Here is a 12,889-nt window from a genome sequence, read left to right as displayed (position 1 = left end):
TTCACATTACAGCTTTTAGGATCCTGTCCTAAAGAAAGGTTAAACTCATTCTTGACCACTAGGGGTTTGGCAAATACTTCTGAAAGCCTCCTTTTTTAAAGCATTTAGGAGTCTGTCCTTACTGTCATTTGCAGTAGAGCGGTTAGGGAAAATTAGAACTAGAGAGAACGTCATTAACGAACAGCACTTGAGACAAACGTTGTCACGGACTCGTCATCTAAAAGCCACTAGGTTTCCCTTGGTCATTTGGAAGAGAGGGCATCATGAACGTTACAAACAAAACAAAACTCGTTAGTGATCCCCGCGGGTGACTCGTTTCTCGGAGCATTTTCATTTTAAAAGAGTTAGGATACGGTCCTGAGCATTAGGGAAAGATCGGTTCCGTGGAACTTACAAAGAAAGAGAAAATCATTAGTGACCCGTGCTTGTGACAAATTGTCATGGACTCTTCCTATGAGCGCCATTGGGCTACTAGCCTGATTATTTAGAAGTGGTCGGTCCTCGAACTAGATGAAGCAAGCAAAACTCTTTACTGCTCTGCCAAATGGCAAGCAGTGCATCCGAACGGCATTTGGAGAATGATTCCAGGAGAAATTGGTGGCTAGCAGTGATGTGAAGTGAATGTCTCATGTTTAGCAATTTTCAGGAAGGGTCTCTGCCAAATACCAGCAATGCCTCCGATTTGCACTTGGAGGTCGATTGTAGGACAAAGCCGTCCCTAGCAGGGACATGGAATGCTTTTCTACATGAATAATATTGTTCAGGAATGGATAGCTGCCAAATGCCCAGCAGCGTATCCGACTGGCTCTTGGAGGACGATGCCAGGGCATATTCGTGTCTAGCTGTGACCTGGACTGAATATTTCATTTTTAGGAATTGTCCTGGCTGGATCTCTGGAAATGGTAAGCAGTGCATCGTAACGACATTTGGAGGACGATTCCATGAGAAATTCCTGCCAAGCAGTGATCTGGACTGAATAGCTCATGTTTAGCAACGTTCATGAAGGGTTCGCGGCCAACTTCCCAGCACTGCATCCGAACGGCATTTGGAGGACGATTCCAGGAGAAATTAGTCCTAGCTGAGATCCAGAACGATTGTCTCATCTTTAGCTATTTTCACGAACGGATCTCTGCCAAATGGCCCGTGGTGCACCCGAAAGCCATTTGGAGTACGATTCCAGAAGAAATATGTGCCAAGTAGGGATCTGGCGTGAATGGCTCATGTTTAGCAATTGTCATGAATGGATCTCTCCCAAATGCGCAGCAAGGCGTCCGAGTTGCCTTGGGCAAAGTCATCCCTAGCCAGGGACATGGAATGCTTTTCGACATGATATTTTCACGAACGGATCGCTGCCAAATGACCTGCAGGGCTTCCGAATGACATTTGGGGGACGACTCCTGGAGACATTGGTGCCAAGCTTTGATCTGGAATGTTTCATCTTGAGCTATTTTCACGAACGGATCTCTGCCAAATGACCAGCAGAGCCTCCGAATGACATTTGGAGGATGATTGCAGGAGAAATTTGCACCTAGCTGTGATCTGGAATGCATTTTTCATTTGTAGCAATTTTCTAAAAAGGGCTCTCTGCCAGGTAGCCGGCAGTGCATCCCGATGACTTCTTGAGGAAGATTCCCGAGAATTTCGTCCCTAGCAGTAACCTGGAAGGAATGTCAAATGAACAGCCTTTCTCAATAACGGTAATGCCAGGGGCTTTCATCCGAATGCATTTTGAAAGATGATTTGAGGAGCAATGAGTAGCTAGCTGTGGTCTGGAGTGAATGTCTCAAGCCTAGGACTTGTCATGAACGGATCTCTGCCAAATCACCAGCGGTGCATCGTGATGGCATTTAGAGAACGATCGCTGGAGACATTCGTGCCTTGCTGTTATCTGGAACTAATGTCTCATGGAGAGCATTTTTCAAGCAGGGATCTCTCCCAAATGGCCAGCAGTGCATCGGAATTACATTTGGAGGCTGATTGCAGGAGAAATTTGCTAATTTTGGGGAGAGTTAGGCTTGCAAAAGGTAGGGCTCCCCGCCAATTGGGTTAAAGTTCCTCTGAGTAGGTCAGTTGGAGTTAGGGATAGGCGTTAGGGCTCCTTAGCCCACTTGGCGTCAGCGTTAGGGTTTCCCTAGCTAGGCCCTTTGGACTAAGGGGTAGGGTTCCCATTGCTAGACCAAGGGGAGTTGGGTTATGGTTCCTATGGGTGAGCCACGCTGAAATAGGCTTGCTCTGGGAAGGGATTCCCACCCTAGCATTGGGATTCTTACGGGTAGGCCACTTGGCGTTAGGGTTAGGGTTCTATGCCTAGGCCAGTTGAAGTAAGGGTTCCAATGGTTAGGCCAGCTCAGTTTAGGCATAGAGGTCCTGCAGATGGGTGGATTGCCTTAGGGTGGCTATGGGTAAGGCCCGAACCCTAGCATTAGGGTTCCCACGGGAAGGCCACTTGCACGGAGGCTTACGTTTCCTGTGGTCGAGGAAACACTAGGATCGGGATTCCTACCCGTATGAACCCTAACCCTAGCGCTGAGAACACTAACCTAGGGCTGGGAGCTCCGCCCTTCCCTAACTCTAACTGCATGTGGCCTGCACACAGGAACCACACTTGGTCAGGAATAACCCTGAGGACGTGGCGTCCTACCCACAGCTTAACTCCAACTGTCTTGTGCCACTAGACGACGTGGGCTCGTAAAAAGTACAAAGAAAGGACAACTCAGCCCTAATCAAGGCTGGGCACAAACTTCTCATGGAATCTTCATTTTCAAGCTGTTCGGATCCTGTCCTGAGCTTTTGGGCTTGATCGGTTGGAGAAAATTAGAAAGAAAGGGAAGGGAATTATTAATGAATGCTTATGACAAATTTCTCATGGAATCGTCATCTTACAGCCCTTGAGAGTCTGTCCTCATCGTTAAGAAGAAGAGATCGGCTGGTGAGAATTACAAAGAAAGCAAAACTCTTTTCTCATGCTCAAATGTGTCATGCAGCCTTCATCTTAAAGCCATCATACTACTATCCTGATTCTTCGGCATAGAAAGCTGCAAAGAAAGAGAACCTGATTACTCATCATTGCTGGAGGAAAAGTTATCTGTGACTATTCATTTAAAAGGCGTTACGAGAGGGTCCTGAAGAGATGGGCTTTATCGGGCAGTGAAAGTGCTAAAGCAAGAGAAAGTCAGTAGTGATCAGTGCTTTGTGAAATTTCTCACGGAATCCAAGTCTTCAAGCCATTATGAGTCTATCCAGATCATCTGGAAGGGAGCGCATGGTGACATTGAAAAGAAAGCGAAACTCATTACTGATCGGTGCTTGTGACACATTTCTTATGGAATCTTCCACTTCAGACAGTTTGGAGTCTGGCCTCATTTGGAAGGCTCGCTCCGTGCAGATGAATAACAAAGCAAAACGCTTCGCTCACCATAGCGGGGGATACATTTGTCGCGGAATCTTCACATTACAGCTTTTAGGATCCTGTCCTAAAGAAAGGTTAAACTCATTCTTGACCACTAGGGGTTTGGCAAATACTTCTGAAAGCCTCCTTTTTTAAAGCATTTAGGAGTCTGTCCTTACTGTCATTTGCAGTAGAGCGGTTAGGGAAAATTAGAACTAGAGAGAACGTCATTAACGAACAGCACTTGAGACAAACGTTGTCACGGACTCGTCATCTAAAAGCCACTAGGTTTCCCTTGGTCATTTGGAAGAGAGGGCATCATGAACGTTACAAACAAAACAAAACTCGTTAGTGATCCCCGCGGGTGACTCGTTTCTCGGAGCATTTTCATTTTAAAAGAGTTAGGATACGGTCCTGAGCATTAGGGAAAGATCGGTTCCGTGGAACTTACAAAGAAAGAGAAAATCATTAGTGACCCGTGCTTGTGACAAATTGTCATGGACTCTTCCTATGAGCGCCATTGGGCTACTAGCCTGATTATTTAGAAGTGGTCGGTCCTCGAACTAGATGAAGCAAGCAAAACTCTTTACTGCTCTGCCAAATGGCAAGCAGTGCATCCGAACGGCATTTGGAGAATGATTCCAGGAGAAATTGGTGGCTAGCAGTGATGTGAAGTGAATGTCTCATGTTTAGCAATTTTCAGGAAGGGTCTCTGCCAAATACCAGCAATGCCTCCGATTTGCACTTGGAGGTCGATTGTAGGACAAAGCCGTCCCTAGCAGGGACATGGAATGCTTTTCTACATGAATAATATTGTTCAGGAATGGATAGCTGCCAAATGCCCAGCAGCGTATCCGACTGGCTCTTGGAGGACGATGCCAGGGCATATTCGTGTCTAGCTGTGACCTGGACTGAATATTTCATTTTTAGGAATTGTCCTGGCTGGATCTCTGGAAATGGTAAGCAGTGCATCGTAACGACATTTGGAGGACGATTCCATGAGAAATTCCTGCCAAGCAGTGATCTGGACTGAATAGCTCATGTTTAGCAACGTTCATGAAGGGTTCGCGGCCAACTTCCCAGCACTGCATCCGAACGGCATTTGGAGGACGATTCCAGGAGAAATTAGTCCTAGCTGAGATCCAGAACGATTGTCTCATCTTTAGCTATTTTCACGAACGGATCTCTGCCAAATGGCCCGTGGTGCACCCGAAAGCCATTTGGAGTACGATTCCAGAAGAAATATGTGCCAAGTAGGGATCTGGCGTGAATGGCTCATGTTTAGCAATTGTCATGAATGGATCTCTCCCAAATGCGCAGCAAGGCGTCCGAGTTGCCTTGGGCAAAGTCATCCCTAGCCAGGGACATGGAATGCTTTTCGACATGATATTTTCACGAACGGATCGCTGCCAAATGACCTGCAGGGCTTCCGAATGACATTTGGGGGACGACTCCTGGAGACATTGGTGCCAAGCTTTGATCTGGAATGTTTCATCTTGAGCTATTTTCACGAACGGATCTCTGCCAAATGACCAGCAGAGCCTCCGAATGACATTTGGAGGATGATTGCAGGAGAAATTTGCACCTAGCTGTGATCTGGAATGCATTTTTCATTTGTAGCAATTTTCTAAAAAGGGCTCTCTGCCAGGTAGCCGGCAGTGCATCCCGATGACTTCTTGAGGAAGATTCCCGAGAATTTCGTCCCTAGCAGTAACCTGGAAGGAATGTCAAATGAACAGCCTTTCTCAATAACGGTAATGCCAGGGGCTTTCATCCGAATGCATTTTGAAAGATGATTTGAGGAGCAATGAGTAGCTAGCTGTGGTCTGGAGTGAATGTCTCAAGCCTAGGACTTGTCATGAACGGATCTCTGCCAAATCACCAGCGGTGCATCGTGATGGCATTTAGAGAACGATCGCTGGAGACATTCGTGCCTTGCTGTTATCTGGAACTAATGTCTCATGGAGAGCATTTTTCAAGCAGGGATCTCTCCCAAATGGCCAGCAGTGCATCGGAATTACATTTGGAGGCTGATTGCAGGAGAAATTTGCTAATTTTGGGGAGAGTTAGGCTTGCAAAAGGTAGGGCTCCCCGCCAATTGGGTTAAAGTTCCTCTGAGTAGGTCAGTTGGAGTTAGGGATAGGCGTTAGGGCTCCTTAGCCCACTTGGCGTCAGCGTTAGGGTTTCCCTAGCTAGGCCCTTTGGACTAAGGGGTAGGGTTCCCATTGCTAGACCAAGGGGAGTTGGGTTATGGTTCCTATGGGTGAGCCACGCTGAAATAGGCTTGCTCTGGGAAGGGATTCCCACCCTAGCATTGGGATTCTTACGGGTAGGCCACTTGGCGTTAGGGTTAGGGTTCTATGCCTAGGCCAGTTGAAGTAAGGGTTCCAATGGTTAGGCCAGCTCAGTTTAGGCATAGAGGTCCTGCAGATGGGTGGATTGCCTTAGGGTGGCTATGGGTAAGGCCCGAACCCTAGCATTAGGGTTCCCACGGGAAGGCCACTTGCACGGAGGCTTACGTTTCCTGTGGTCGAGGAAACACTAGGATCGGGATTCCTACCCGTATGAACCCTAACCCTAGCGCTGAGAACACTAACCTAGGGCTGGGAGCTCCGCCCTTCCCTAACTCTAACTGCATGTGGCCTGCACACAGGAACCACACTTGGTCAGGAATAACCCTGAGGACGTGGCGTCCTACCCACAGCTTAACTCCAACTGTCTTGTGCCACTAGACGACGTGGGCTCGTAAAAAGTACAAAGAAAGGACAACTCAGCCCTAATCAAGGCTGGGCACAAACTTCTCATGGAATCTTCATTTTCAAGCTGTTCGGATCCTGTCCTGAGCTTTTGGGCTTGATCGGTTGGAGAAAATTAGAAAGAAAGGGAAGGGAATTATTAATGAATGCTTATGACAAATTTCTCATGGAATCGTCATCTTACAGCCCTTGAGAGTCTGTCCTCATCGTTAAGAAGAAGAGATCGGCTGGTGAGAATTACAAAGAAAGCAAAACTCTTTTCTCATGCTCAAATGTGTCATGCAGCCTTCATCTTAAAGCCATCATACTACTATCCTGATTCTTCGGCATAGAAAGCTGCAAAGAAAGAGAACCTGATTACTCATCATTGCTGGAGGAAAAGTTATCTGTGACTATTCATTTAAAAGGCGTTACGAGAGGGTCCTGAAGAGATGGGCTTTATCGGGCAGTGAAAGTGCTAAAGCAAGAGAAAGTCAGTAGTGATCAGTGCTTTGTGAAATTTCTCACGGAATCCAAGTCTTCAAGCCATTATGAGTCTATCCAGATCATCTGGAAGGGAGCGCATGGTGACATTGAAAAGAAAGCGAAACTCATTACTGATCGGTGCTTGTGACACATTTCTTATGGAATCTTCCACTTCAGACAGTTTGGAGTCTGGCCTCATTTGGAAGGCTCGCTCCGTGCAGATGAATAACAAAGCAAAACGCTTCGCTCACCATAGCGGGGGATACATTTGTCGCGGAATCTTCACATTACAGCTTTTAGGATCCTGTCCTAAAGAAAGGTTAAACTCATTCTTGACCACTAGGGGTTTGGCAAATACTTCTGAAAGCCTCCTTTTTTAAAGCATTTAGGAGTCTGTCCTTACTGTCATTTGCAGTAGAGCGGTTAGGGAAAATTAGAACTAGAGAGAACGTCATTAACGAACAGCACTTGAGACAAACGTTGTCACGGACTCGTCATCTAAAAGCCACTAGGTTTCCCTTGGTCATTTGGAAGAGAGGGCATCATGAACGTTACAAACAAAACAAAACTCGTTAGTGATCCCCGCGGGTGACTCGTTTCTCGGAGCATTTTCATTTTAAAAGAGTTAGGATACGGTCCTGAGCATTAGGGAAAGATCGGTTCCGTGGAACTTACAAAGAAAGAGAAAATCATTAGTGACCCGTGCTTGTGACAAATTGTCATGGACTCTTCCTATGAGCGCCATTGGGCTACTAGCCTGATTATTTAGAAGTGGTCGGTCCTCGAACTAGATGAAGCAAGCAAAACTCTTTACTGCTCTGCCAAATGGCAAGCAGTGCATCCGAACGGCATTTGGAGAATGATTCCAGGAGAAATTGGTGGCTAGCAGTGATGTGAAGTGAATGTCTCATGTTTAGCAATTTTCAGGAAGGGTCTCTGCCAAATACCAGCAATGCCTCCGATTTGCACTTGGAGGTCGATTGTAGGACAAAGCCGTCCCTAGCAGGGACATGGAATGCTTTTCTACATGAATAATATTGTTCAGGAATGGATAGCTGCCAAATGCCCAGCAGCGTATCCGACTGGCTCTTGGAGGACGATGCCAGGGCATATTCGTGTCTAGCTGTGACCTGGACTGAATATTTCATTTTTAGGAATTGTCCTGGCTGGATCTCTGGAAATGGTAAGCAGTGCATCGTAACGACATTTGGAGGACGATTCCATGAGAAATTCCTGCCAAGCAGTGATCTGGACTGAATAGCTCATGTTTAGCAACGTTCATGAAGGGTTCGCGGCCAACTTCCCAGCACTGCATCCGAACGGCATTTGGAGGACGATTCCAGGAGAAATTAGTCCTAGCTGAGATCCAGAACGATTGTCTCATCTTTAGCTATTTTCACGAACGGATCTCTGCCAAATGGCCCGTGGTGCACCCGAAAGCCATTTGGAGTACGATTCCAGAAGAAATATGTGCCAAGTAGGGATCTGGCGTGAATGGCTCATGTTTAGCAATTGTCATGAATGGATCTCTCCCAAATGCGCAGCAAGGCGTCCGAGTTGCCTTGGGCAAAGTCATCCCTAGCCAGGGACATGGAATGCTTTTCGACATGATATTTTCACGAACGGATCGCTGCCAAATGACCTGCAGGGCTTCCGAATGACATTTGGGGGACGACTCCTGGAGACATTGGTGCCAAGCTTTGATCTGGAATGTTTCATCTTGAGCTATTTTCACGAACGGATCTCTGCCAAATGACCAGCAGAGCCTCCGAATGACATTTGGAGGATGATTGCAGGAGAAATTTGCACCTAGCTGTGATCTGGAATGCATTTTTCATTTGTAGCAATTTTCTAAAAAGGGCTCTCTGCCAGGTAGCCGGCAGTGCATCCCGATGACTTCTTGAGGAAGATTCCCGAGAATTTCGTCCCTAGCAGTAACCTGGAAGGAATGTCAAATGAACAGCCTTTCTCAATAACGGTAATGCCAGGGGCTTTCATCCGAATGCATTTTGAAAGATGATTTGAGGAGCAATGAGTAGCTAGCTGTGGTCTGGAGTGAATGTCTCAAGCCTAGGACTTGTCATGAACGGATCTCTGCCAAATCACCAGCGGTGCATCGTGATGGCATTTAGAGAACGATCGCTGGAGACATTCGTGCCTTGCTGTTATCTGGAACTAATGTCTCATGGAGAGCATTTTTCAAGCAGGGATCTCTCCCAAATGGCCAGCAGTGCATCGGAATTACATTTGGAGGCTGATTGCAGGAGAAATTTGCTAATTTTGGGGAGAGTTAGGCTTGCAAAAGGTAGGGCTCCCCGCCAATTGGGTTAAAGTTCCTCTGAGTAGGTCAGTTGGAGTTAGGGATAGGCGTTAGGGCTCCTTAGCCCACTTGGCGTCAGCGTTAGGGTTTCCCTAGCTAGGCCCTTTGGACTAAGGGGTAGGGTTCCCATTGCTAGACCAAGGGGAGTTGGGTTATGGTTCCTATGGGTGAGCCACGCTGAAATAGGCTTGCTCTGGGAAGGGATTCCCACCCTAGCATTGGGATTCTTACGGGTAGGCCACTTGGCGTTAGGGTTAGGGTTCTATGCCTAGGCCAGTTGAAGTAAGGGTTCCAATGGTTAGGCCAGCTCAGTTTAGGCATAGAGGTCCTGCAGATGGGTGGATTGCCTTAGGGTGGCTATGGGTAAGGCCCGAACCCTAGCATTAGGGTTCCCACGGGAAGGCCACTTGCACGGAGGCTTACGTTTCCTGTGGTCGAGGAAACACTAGGATCGGGATTCCTACCCGTATGAACCCTAACCCTAGCGCTGAGAACACTAACCTAGGGCTGGGAGCTCCGCCCTTCCCTAACTCTAACTGCATGTGGCCTGCACACAGGAACCACACTTGGTCAGGAATAACCCTGAGGACGTGGCGTCCTACCCACAGCTTAACTCCAACTGTCTTGTGCCACTAGACGACGTGGGCTCGTAAAAAGTACAAAGAAAGGACAACTCAGCCCTAATCAAGGCTGGGCACAAACTTCTCATGGAATCTTCATTTTCAAGCTGTTCGGATCCTGTCCTGAGCTTTTGGGCTTGATCGGTTGGAGAAAATTAGAAAGAAAGGGAAGGGAATTATTAATGAATGCTTATGACAAATTTCTCATGGAATCGTCATCTTACAGCCCTTGAGAGTCTGTCCTCATCGTTAAGAAGAAGAGATCGGCTGGTGAGAATTACAAAGAAAGCAAAACTCTTTTCTCATGCTCAAATGTGTCATGCAGCCTTCATCTTAAAGCCATCATACTACTATCCTGATTCTTCGGCATAGAAAGCTGCAAAGAAAGAGAACCTGATTACTCATCATTGCTGGAGGAAAAGTTATCTGTGACTATTCATTTAAAAGGCGTTACGAGAGGGTCCTGAAGAGATGGGCTTTATCGGGCAGTGAAAGTGCTAAAGCAAGAGAAAGTCAGTAGTGATCAGTGCTTTGTGAAATTTCTCACGGAATCCAAGTCTTCAAGCCATTATGAGTCTATCCAGATCATCTGGAAGGGAGCGCATGGTGACATTGAAAAGAAAGCGAAACTCATTACTGATCGGTGCTTGTGACACATTTCTTATGGAATCTTCCACTTCAGACAGTTTGGAGTCTGGCCTCATTTGGAAGGCTCGCTCCGTGCAGATGAATAACAAAGCAAAACGCTTCGCTCACCATAGCGGGGGATACATTTGTCGCGGAATCTTCACATTACAGCTTTTAGGATCCTGTCCTAAAGAAAGGTTAAACTCATTCTTGACCACTAGGGGTTTGGCAAATACTTCTGAAAGCCTCCTTTTTTAAAGCATTTAGGAGTCTGTCCTTACTGTCATTTGCAGTAGAGCGGTTAGGGAAAATTAGAACTAGAGAGAACGTCATTAACGAACAGCACTTGAGACAAACGTTGTCACGGACTCGTCATCTAAAAGCCCCTAGGTTTCCCTTGGTCATTTGGAAGAGAGGGCATCATGAACGTTACAAACAAAACAAAACTCGTTAGTGATCCCCGCGGGTGACTCGTTTCTCGGAGCATTTTCATTTTAAAAGAGTTAGGATACGGTCCTGAGCATTAGGGAAAGATCGGTTCCGTGGAACTTACAAAGAAAGAGAAAATCATTAGTGACCCGTGCTTGTGACAAATTGTCATGGACTCTTCCTATGAGCGCCATTGGGCTACTAGCCTGATTATTTAGAAGTGGTCGGTCCTCGAACTAGATGAAGCAAGCAAAACTCTTTACTGCTCTGCCAAATGGCAAGCAGTGCATCCGAACGGCATTTGGAGAATGATTCCAGGAGAAATTGGTGGCTAGCAGTGATGTGAAGTGAATGTCTCATGTTTAGCAATTTTCAGGAAGGGTCTCTGCCAAATACCAGCAATGCCTCCGATTTGCACTTGGAGGTCGATTGTAGGACAAAGCCGTCCCTAGCAGGGACATGGAATGCTTTTCTACATGAATAATATTGTTCAGGAATGGATAGCTGCCAAATGCCCAGCAGCGTATCCGACTGGCTCTTGGAGGACGATGCCAGGGCATATTCGTGTCTAGCTGTGACCTGGACTGAATATTTCATTTTTAGGAATTGTCCTGGCTGGATCTCTGGAAATGGTAAGCAGTGCATCGTAACGACATTTGGAGGACGATTCCATGAGAAATTCCTGCCAAGCAGTGATCTGGACTGAATAGCTCATGTTTAGCAACGTTCATGAAGGGTTCGCGGCCAACTTCCCAGCACTGCATCCGAACGGCATTTGGAGGACGATTCCAGGAGAAATTAGTCCTAGCTGAGATCCAGAACGATTGTCTCATCTTTAGCTATTTTCACGAACGGATCTCTGCCAAATGGCCCGTGGTGCACCCGAAAGCCATTTGGAGTACGATTCCAGAAGAAATATGTGCCAAGTAGGGATCTGGCGTGAATGGCTCATGTTTAGCAATTGTCATGAATGGATCTCTCCCAAATGCGCAGCAAGGCGTCCGAGTTGCCTTGGGCAAAGTCATCCCTAGCCAGGGACATGGAATGCTTTTCGACATGATATTTTCACGAACGGATCGCTGCCAAATGACCTGCAGGGCTTCCGAATGACATTTGGGGGACGATTCCTGGAGACATTGGTGCCAAGCTTTGATCTGGAATGTTTCATCTTGAGCTATTTTCACGAACGGATCTCTGCCAAATGACCAGCAGAGCCTCCGAATGACATTTGGAGGATGATTGCAGGAGAAATTTGCACCTAGCTGTGATCTGGAATGCATTTTTCATTTGTAGCAATTTTCTAAAAAGGGCTCTCTGCCAGGTAGCCGGCAGTGCATCCCGATGACTTCTTGAGGAAGATTCCCGAGAATTTCGTCCCTAGCAGTAACCTGGAAGGAATGTCAAATGAACAGCCTTTCTCAATAACGGTAATGCCAGGGGCTTTCATCCGAATGCATTTTGAAAGATGATTTGAGGAGCAATGAGTAGCTAGCTGTGGTCTGGAGTGAATGTCTCAAGCCTAGGACTTGTCATGAACGGATCTCTGCCAAATCACCAGCGGTGCATCGTGATGGCATTTAGAGAACGATCGCTGGAGACATTCGTGCCTTGCTGTTATCTGGAACTAATGTCTCATGGAGAGCATTTTTCAAGCAGGGATCTCTCCCAAATGGCCAGCAGTGCATCGGAATTACATTTGGAGGCTGATTGCAGGAGAAATTTGCTAATTTTGGGGAGAGTTAGGCTTGCAAAAGGTAGGGCTCCCCGCCAATTGGGTTAAAGTTCCTCTGAGTAGGTCAGTTGGAGTTAGGGATAGGCGTTAGGGCTCCTTAGCCCACTTGGCGTCAGCGTTAGGGTTTCCCTAGCTAGGCCCTTTGGACTAAGGGGTAGGGTTCCCATTGCTAGACCAAGGGGAGTTGGGTTATGGTTCCTATGGGTGAGCCACGCTGAAATAGGCTTGCTCTGGGAAGGGATTCCCACCCTAGCATTGGGATTCTTACGGGTAGGCCACTTGGCGTTAGGGTTAGGGTTCTATGCCTAGGCCAGTTGAAGTAAGGGTTCCAATGGTTAGGCCAGCTCAGTTTAGGCATAGAGGTCCTGCAGATGGGTGGATTGCCTTAGGGTGGCTATGGGTAAGGCCCGAACCCTAGCATTAGGGTTCCCACGGGAAGGCCACTTGCACGGAGGCTTACGTTTCCTGTGGTCGAGGAAACACTAGGATCGGGATTCCTACCCGTATGAACCCTAACCCTAGCGCTGAGAACACTAACCTAGGGCTGGGAGC

The sequence above is a fragment of the Lepidochelys olivacea genome (genome assembly GCF_965140295.1).
Source record: "Lepidochelys olivacea isolate rLepOli2 genome assembly, chromosome: 3".
NCBI classification, from domain to species: domain Eukaryota; kingdom Metazoa; phylum Chordata; order Testudines; family Cheloniidae; genus Lepidochelys; species Lepidochelys olivacea.
This window is presented reverse-complemented; position numbering follows the sequence as displayed.